At 36.4% G+C, this 6,678-nt stretch overlaps 1 long non-coding RNA gene across 1 annotated transcript; it reads right to left on the bottom strand.

Moving 5' to 3' along the window:
* Positions 1-994: 994 nt before the first annotated feature.
* On the bottom strand, positions 995-6,260 carry LOC125320315. Its single transcript, XR_007201073.1, has 3 exons — positions 6,053-6,260; positions 3,738-3,872; positions 995-2,025 (listed from the first exon to the last, which is right to left on the bottom strand). It is a non-coding gene; the product is annotated as an uncharacterized LOC125320315 (long non-coding RNA).
* Positions 6,261-6,678: the final 418 nt, after the last annotated feature.

The following is a 6,678-nucleotide window of genomic DNA, read 5'->3' as shown; positions in this document are numbered from 1 at the left end:
CAGCTGCCCTCATCTCTGTTTGCTGGTGTGACTTAAAGCACACCAGCAGAAATGCAAGACATGACTTGCCATATTTATTTCCCAGCTGACTAACTAAATCTATTCCTTCTTATCATTTCTGCCAATATGACTGATGTAGAAGTAAGGTGTAATGGCCTGTAGATCCCCAGATAGCCTTTGAAGCCCTTTTTGAAAACTTGTTCTCATTTGCTTCCTTACTCTCTTCAGGATGCAAGCAACAGGTTTTATATCATAAGGTTGGTAATGACTCACTCTAGACCCCTTGGGTAAAACCTTTTGCTCCGAAAATTCATTGCTCTCATATTTTGCTCTAAATTTTTTTACAGTAACATACCTATTTAAGACTAATGGACACAAATATAAAGAAAACATTTAGATTTCATCACTATTAACCTGAATGCTCATTTTTATATGCCAGCCATCTATTAGCCCTATGGAGTCAAGCACTGGCTTCCAGTTTCTGATATGTTTGGCAACATTTTTATTATGTATTTTTATGCTTAGAGCAACTACCTATTCAAAAATCTTCATGACCTGCCTGATTAGATGTGATTTCAAATATAACTTTCTATAATTTGTATTCCTTCCATTGTCTATGGGCACAATTTTCAGAAAAAAAAGACTTCTTGCTTTTTATGATAATTTTACTGTGCTTCTACATCTATGACACTATAAAGCAGCTATATCAGTACATGACTGCAACCCAAACCCACCCCCCACTCTAAAGATTAGATCAAAACTTGTGGTCTTTTCACATAAAACAAACAATTTCCAAATGTTTGTGACATTATACTACCCAATAAATTTGTAAGATTCAAATTCAGTTGTCTACCTTTCGCCCAAAAGTAGACATTCAAACACCAATTCAAGCTGTACTTTAACAAAAATCAGACAAAAACTTGAGAGTTTCCAAGGTGAAATTAATTTCTCCAAAACCACATATAGGCAGAATTTATATGTAACAGGCAAACAAATTTGAGAAATAAATAGAAATGGGAAAGATCCCTTCTCTTTTTAAGATATTAAAAAATCACTTGGCCTTGCCATAAGGAGCCTTATAACTTGGCTTATGCAGCAGATCCAGGTGACAGGCAATCAAAATGTCAGCTACTGCGGAAGGAAATAAATAAGCTGAAGTTTTTACCTTGACACCTTTTAGAGTGCTAACACCTAATTTTGTACTGTTCTGGGACAGTAATTACACAGAAAACAAATAATAAATGCATGCTAATGAGGTAAGGCAACAAGAGCTGTTCCCTTCCCTACTCCTATCCAAGGAGTATAGCACAGAAGAAGGCACATGCAGTAAGAACTATCAAAAAAATGTATCAGGACTTAAAACCTAGTAAAATGTATGGATGTGTTTTATACACACTGTAGTGTTGCTGTAGGTTTGTTATTTATACAAAGTTTCCTCACAGAGGTAGAAAGCTGACTGAACAACAGCCTGTGTTCAGCTGAGCTGTTTGACCATGTACCTTCAGCCAATTTTGTTTATAAGCATGCCAGGTGATAAACATATGCTTAGTATCCTATGTTTTGATAAAAGGAACATTCAGATATATACATGAGAGTCAATATATAGAAGTGATCAAAAGTAGTATATTATTTATGTTATTTATTAGATTTATAACAACTAAAATTGGGGAAATCAAATAGGCTTACAGTTATACAGAACTGTAGTTTGTGACATGAAACTCATTATTCTCCAGCTAAAGTCAGCAACCAAATTTAAAGTGATTTCCATAACGATCCTTAAAAGTGAAAAACAGCAAAGTCTTGAAAAACTGAAAAATGAATTATTTCACGTACAAAACTAATTTCATAGACAAATAATAGGGGAAAGAAACCAAACACATAACTCAAAGAAAAGAAAAATCTGAGGTCATGCCACTTTGCTGTCCTTCTGTATCCTGAAGTTCTGAAGTTCTATGTAGTCTTCAGGGAATATATTTCCGACAGCATTTTTCTAGTTGAAATACATCCTCTGTCATGAAGCCTTACCTAATAAGCAGTGTACACAAGGTAAATGCAACAGAGCTCACATTAATGACAGATAATATGAAGAAGCACCTCTGTTTTATCATTTGTATAAATCCAGCTCAACCAAAAACTGTTTTTTCCATTCAATACCTCAATTCAAGTTGTCCTAACATTCATTCCCCATACAGTGAAAACTCTCCCTCCTGTACAGAGTTATGCCTCCTGCCTCACCTGTCCCTTCTGAAGAGCTTACAACCATCCATTGCAGAGCTCCAGCCATGGAACTTATCACATCATGTTTCCATGATGGCAGCTGTGCCATAGCTTTACTGCTGCACAATAGCTTCCAGCTTCTCCTGTTTGTTACCCTACCGTGTGCATTGGCGTAGCACCTCAGCTGGGAAATGTGAGTATTTAGAGGCGTTCTACTCTTTCCAATGATATTTCAATATTTAACAGTCACAGGTTACCTTGAATTCAATACTACCACAATACTTAACAGACTGGGGACTCAGGTGCAGGGACAGATTGATAGAGAATTGTAAATAACCTCTTAAATGTGAATTAGTGTCTAATAAACCCAGCTCACTCCAGAAAAGAGTGCTTTTCTTATTTGCAGCAGAGAATGCAAGAATTCATCCAGAAGGGAATGAAAGAACAAGGAAATTATAGCCTATGCTGAGAGCAGCTCCTTGGAGACATGAATACACGATACCTGTCCACACACCAAGGACTATTGATGCATCTTAAATTAAACTGCCAGAGGAGTTGTCTTTGTCTCTTATAAATCAGGACGTTTATGCAGCTTTCCATTCCAAGACACCTTCATGATTTTCTCTGACCTGTTACACTGTTAGGTGACCTAATCCTGAAGAGTCAGCAACATTCACAATACATTATTTTAATTTTTAATTTACTTGAATGACTACGCTGTAGCACCATAGGGAGATTCTGAACTGGAATGAAATTCATTTCTCTAAAGAGTGAAATCTGACTGCAAATCCAAGATCAATATTGACTTCCTATTTTGAGGCATCAAAAAGAGATTTCAGGGCCCAAGGACCTTTTTACAACCTTTGCCTTTAGGCAGAAAATCCTTAGGAGTTACATGGTCAATTTTGAAAACTACTTTGCAGCCAACAATAAGTATTTCTCCATGAGTCAACTGCTAACACATTCAGATAACAAGAATATCTCTAGAAAAGAAGCCTTGTCATTGCCAGCAAAGGTTACATTTGCAGTGTCTACTGCAAACCAAAACAATCTTGTTCTTTCTCAAATGCTGGGCAGAAACAATGTTGATTTGTCTAGGTGCAGCCTGAAGAAAAAAAAAGCTAAATGTCTGCATTCATATGATGTCAAACACAAATTAATCATTAAAATATCCTGCTGATATGTAGGAGCTTTTAGTGGATCTAATTTAGCACTACATTAGCACTTCTTTGCCTATTCCTACCCTTAGCACTTTTGACTACTGTGGATCCCAGGAGACTATCAATCTCTGCTGAGTGGCAAACCATTGCTCAGTTAAAGTCAGGTGATGCTCTGGGCCTCTGTCATTCCCAAAAAATATACACACATTGTTCTAAAGAAAGGATAAAATACATTTTAATAATTGTCTACTACAGAAAAATTAGTTTCTAATAGATAGCATTCAAAGGAAGAGTTCTGGAAAGAGATTAAGTTTAAAGGAAAGAATGAACTGTAGTTTCTAATACCACCATTCCACCTACCCCCATATAGACAATTCCTGCAGGTCACTCTTGAGAAGAAGATTGGATATTGGTAGGATCCAGGAACTCCGTGGTTCACCCTTATGGCTCAGGCATTTTTCTTCCTGCAGTGAGGTCCAAAGTACAGAGCTACTTCTGGATGAATAACAAAGGGTGCCAAAAATTTTACTGCCATCTAACTATTAACTTTTCTGTCAATCAAAACACTAAAATAAAAGAGCAAGACACTAAGTAAATAAAATCTTAGATATTAAGATCCCTTTAAAATCAAAACCATACGTGTTTGGTGCCATTTCAGGTATACCAGTATAATTTTATCAGCCTTCAAATGCCAACCAGAGTAGCACTCTTCCTCTTAGTTCCAGTGTCTTATATGTAATCCCTGTACTGTTGTCTCAGAAAACTGTGACATCTCAAATGGTAGTAGGCATCATTTAAGGGCATTACTTTTACAGGGACACTTTAAGAAAATTTTATCTTCCTACCCTAACATCTGGAAAACACCTGCTAGAATAGAGGAAAACTCTATTCTATTTCTCCCAAATAATCTATGTCTGTTTCTTTACACAACAGATGTATTAGGGGGGAAACGGTGATTACTGAAAAGGGACGGTCCTTAGTTTACAAATAAAATCATGCTCTTTGCCATTTGAACTTCACTAAACTATCATTGCAAAAGACTTGAAGAAAAATGATACAAATTTCAGTTAACCATCTTTACCCAGCCAATCACCCTTCCCTGTCATGGTTCTCATGGTTGAAAGTCTTTTATATCAAATCCATTTAATTCTTAAAACATGCAGTATTTCAGTCAATTAAACATTTCAATAATAGTATATGAGCTAAAATTAAAGCTGTCTGAAGCACTTAAACAACGCTGCGTAAAGTGACTAACTTACGGAAGCTGCCCGGGAATCATGGGGAAATTTCCACACTAGCACCAGGTGAAAGTGAAATGTGCAAGAATAGATGAAACAGAAAATGTAGAGACATTGCAAATAACAGAAAAGTTAGATGCATGAATTTTTATGACCACACTCTTTCTCTCATATAACTATTTACACACCAAGTTAAAAAAAAATAATCGTGAATCAAGCAAAAAAAAAAAAAGCCTATCTCACAGAATTACATTATAGTCAGTCATGTCCTGCTAGCCACATTCCCAGATGCAAACCAAGCTAATGCAGGTACTGCATACACCAGAAACACTATGTTATCAGGAACCCACTGCTTCCTAACTGTCCAAGCAGTAATCAATAAAATTTCATCTAACTATACATAGCAAATATCAGTGGACAGAAAAATCTCATGGTGGATCATTAAATGTCAATGTAATCTTCTCTTGTAAATATTTAGATACCAAGGTGGGTGAAAAAAGCCTATACTCCAGGTCAGCAATTTTTAAATCCAGGTTAGTAAAGCTATTCAGGTAGTAGTCAAGTAATTTTCTACTTCAGAAACATATTACTTTGTCTAAAATAAAATGCTTTTTTGAAAACGTCCAGCTGTGAGTGAGTTTCCACTGGGAAAGCTTAATTCAGATGCAAAATGGCATTTCAGTATAGGAGAAAGTCAGGCATCTCAAGAAAGAAATAGCTTTGCTATCAGGACACCTTTTCAGAAAGTTGCTTCATGCATTTCTAAACACTGTGCTCCTGAATATACAAGTAATTGGTGAATTAAAGACTTTTCTCCTGCTCTCTCTCTTTTTTACTTCATCCCTTTTTATTTCCAAACCCTCAATTTCTTCAGTTGCACAGATTTTATCGCCATTTCATATGAAAATATGTGGAAAGTGCATAAAGATAGCTCATAACACTGGTGTACTCAGAAAATGTAATACTTTTAGCAATATTTGCATGGCAAAACACAGTAGTTTAATCAGATTTAGAAGAATGTTTCCGTGAAAATGCTCTGTCAATTCATTAATCTGTTTTCTTTAAGAGAAAAGAAACAAGTGTTTGTTGATGACAAAAGAGTTTGTTCAGTTTCAAATCCAGGCGTGAATTTGATGCAAGAATAGAAAATGCAGGACAAAGTGATAGCCCTGGTCACCATCATTCAGCAAAAGGAAATTTTAAAAAAATGTAACAAGCATATAGTAAAACTGGGCAAACTCAATTTATTCTGGCTACATCTGAAAAAAAAAAACCCTCTTCTGAAGGAAAAACTCAGTGGACAACCACGGGGAACTTCCTATAAAAGAGGCAGGCTCTCTCTTGTTTGTAATAGCTCAACTGTATTTACAATGAAATTTAGACATTACTATTCTGAAGCAAAAAAATAATGTTCCACAGCCTGTTCAGAAGACTTACTGTTAGTCAGCAGTTGTTGCCACTAGCTCTAGAGGGCCACATTTTTCAAAATGCAGCTGCTTGGACGTGGTTTGATAAACACATCTAGGGAAGCATATCTTTTCAGTCCCAGCAGTGTGGATTTTTCCCCGAAACAGAAGCGTGGTGCCTTGTGCCATGAAAACAGACTTGTCTGCTGGAAAGACAGCAACAGGGAACTGCAAGAGGATCTATCTTGGTACTGCAGCCTACTGAATCACGCTAGGCAGCAGTCAGTTATTTGTTCTAAGATACAGGCAAGTACTTTTTGTTCCAGCAAGACATAGTTTGAAAGTGAAGGACCCATTTAGCCTTACATAGGAAGAAAAACATATTTTTCAAATCCCCTTGAAAGTGGAACACTCTGTATTGCATCTTCCTGCAATCCAAACAATGTGTTTGCTTAACTCTGTTCTCCCCACACCACAAATCATTAACCTCTGAGTTGGAGAAAATAACTATAGGAATATCTCTGTCCCTAGCACCACTTTAATATGGAGTACACTCAGTAGTAAAGAATATGAATTCTTTACACAGGTACAAAGATAAGAAAAACATTAGCTTGCACCCTCCTCACTAGTCCTCAGGCCCTTTCAAAATCCTGACTA

The sequence above is a fragment of the Corvus hawaiiensis genome, chromosome Z (assembly GCF_020740725.1).
Source record: "Corvus hawaiiensis isolate bCorHaw1 chromosome Z, bCorHaw1.pri.cur, whole genome shotgun sequence".
In the NCBI taxonomy this organism is placed as follows: domain Eukaryota; kingdom Metazoa; phylum Chordata; class Aves; order Passeriformes; family Corvidae; genus Corvus; species Corvus hawaiiensis.
The sequence above is the reverse complement of the archived record's forward strand: the minus strand, read 5'-3'. Positions and strand labels throughout refer to the sequence as shown.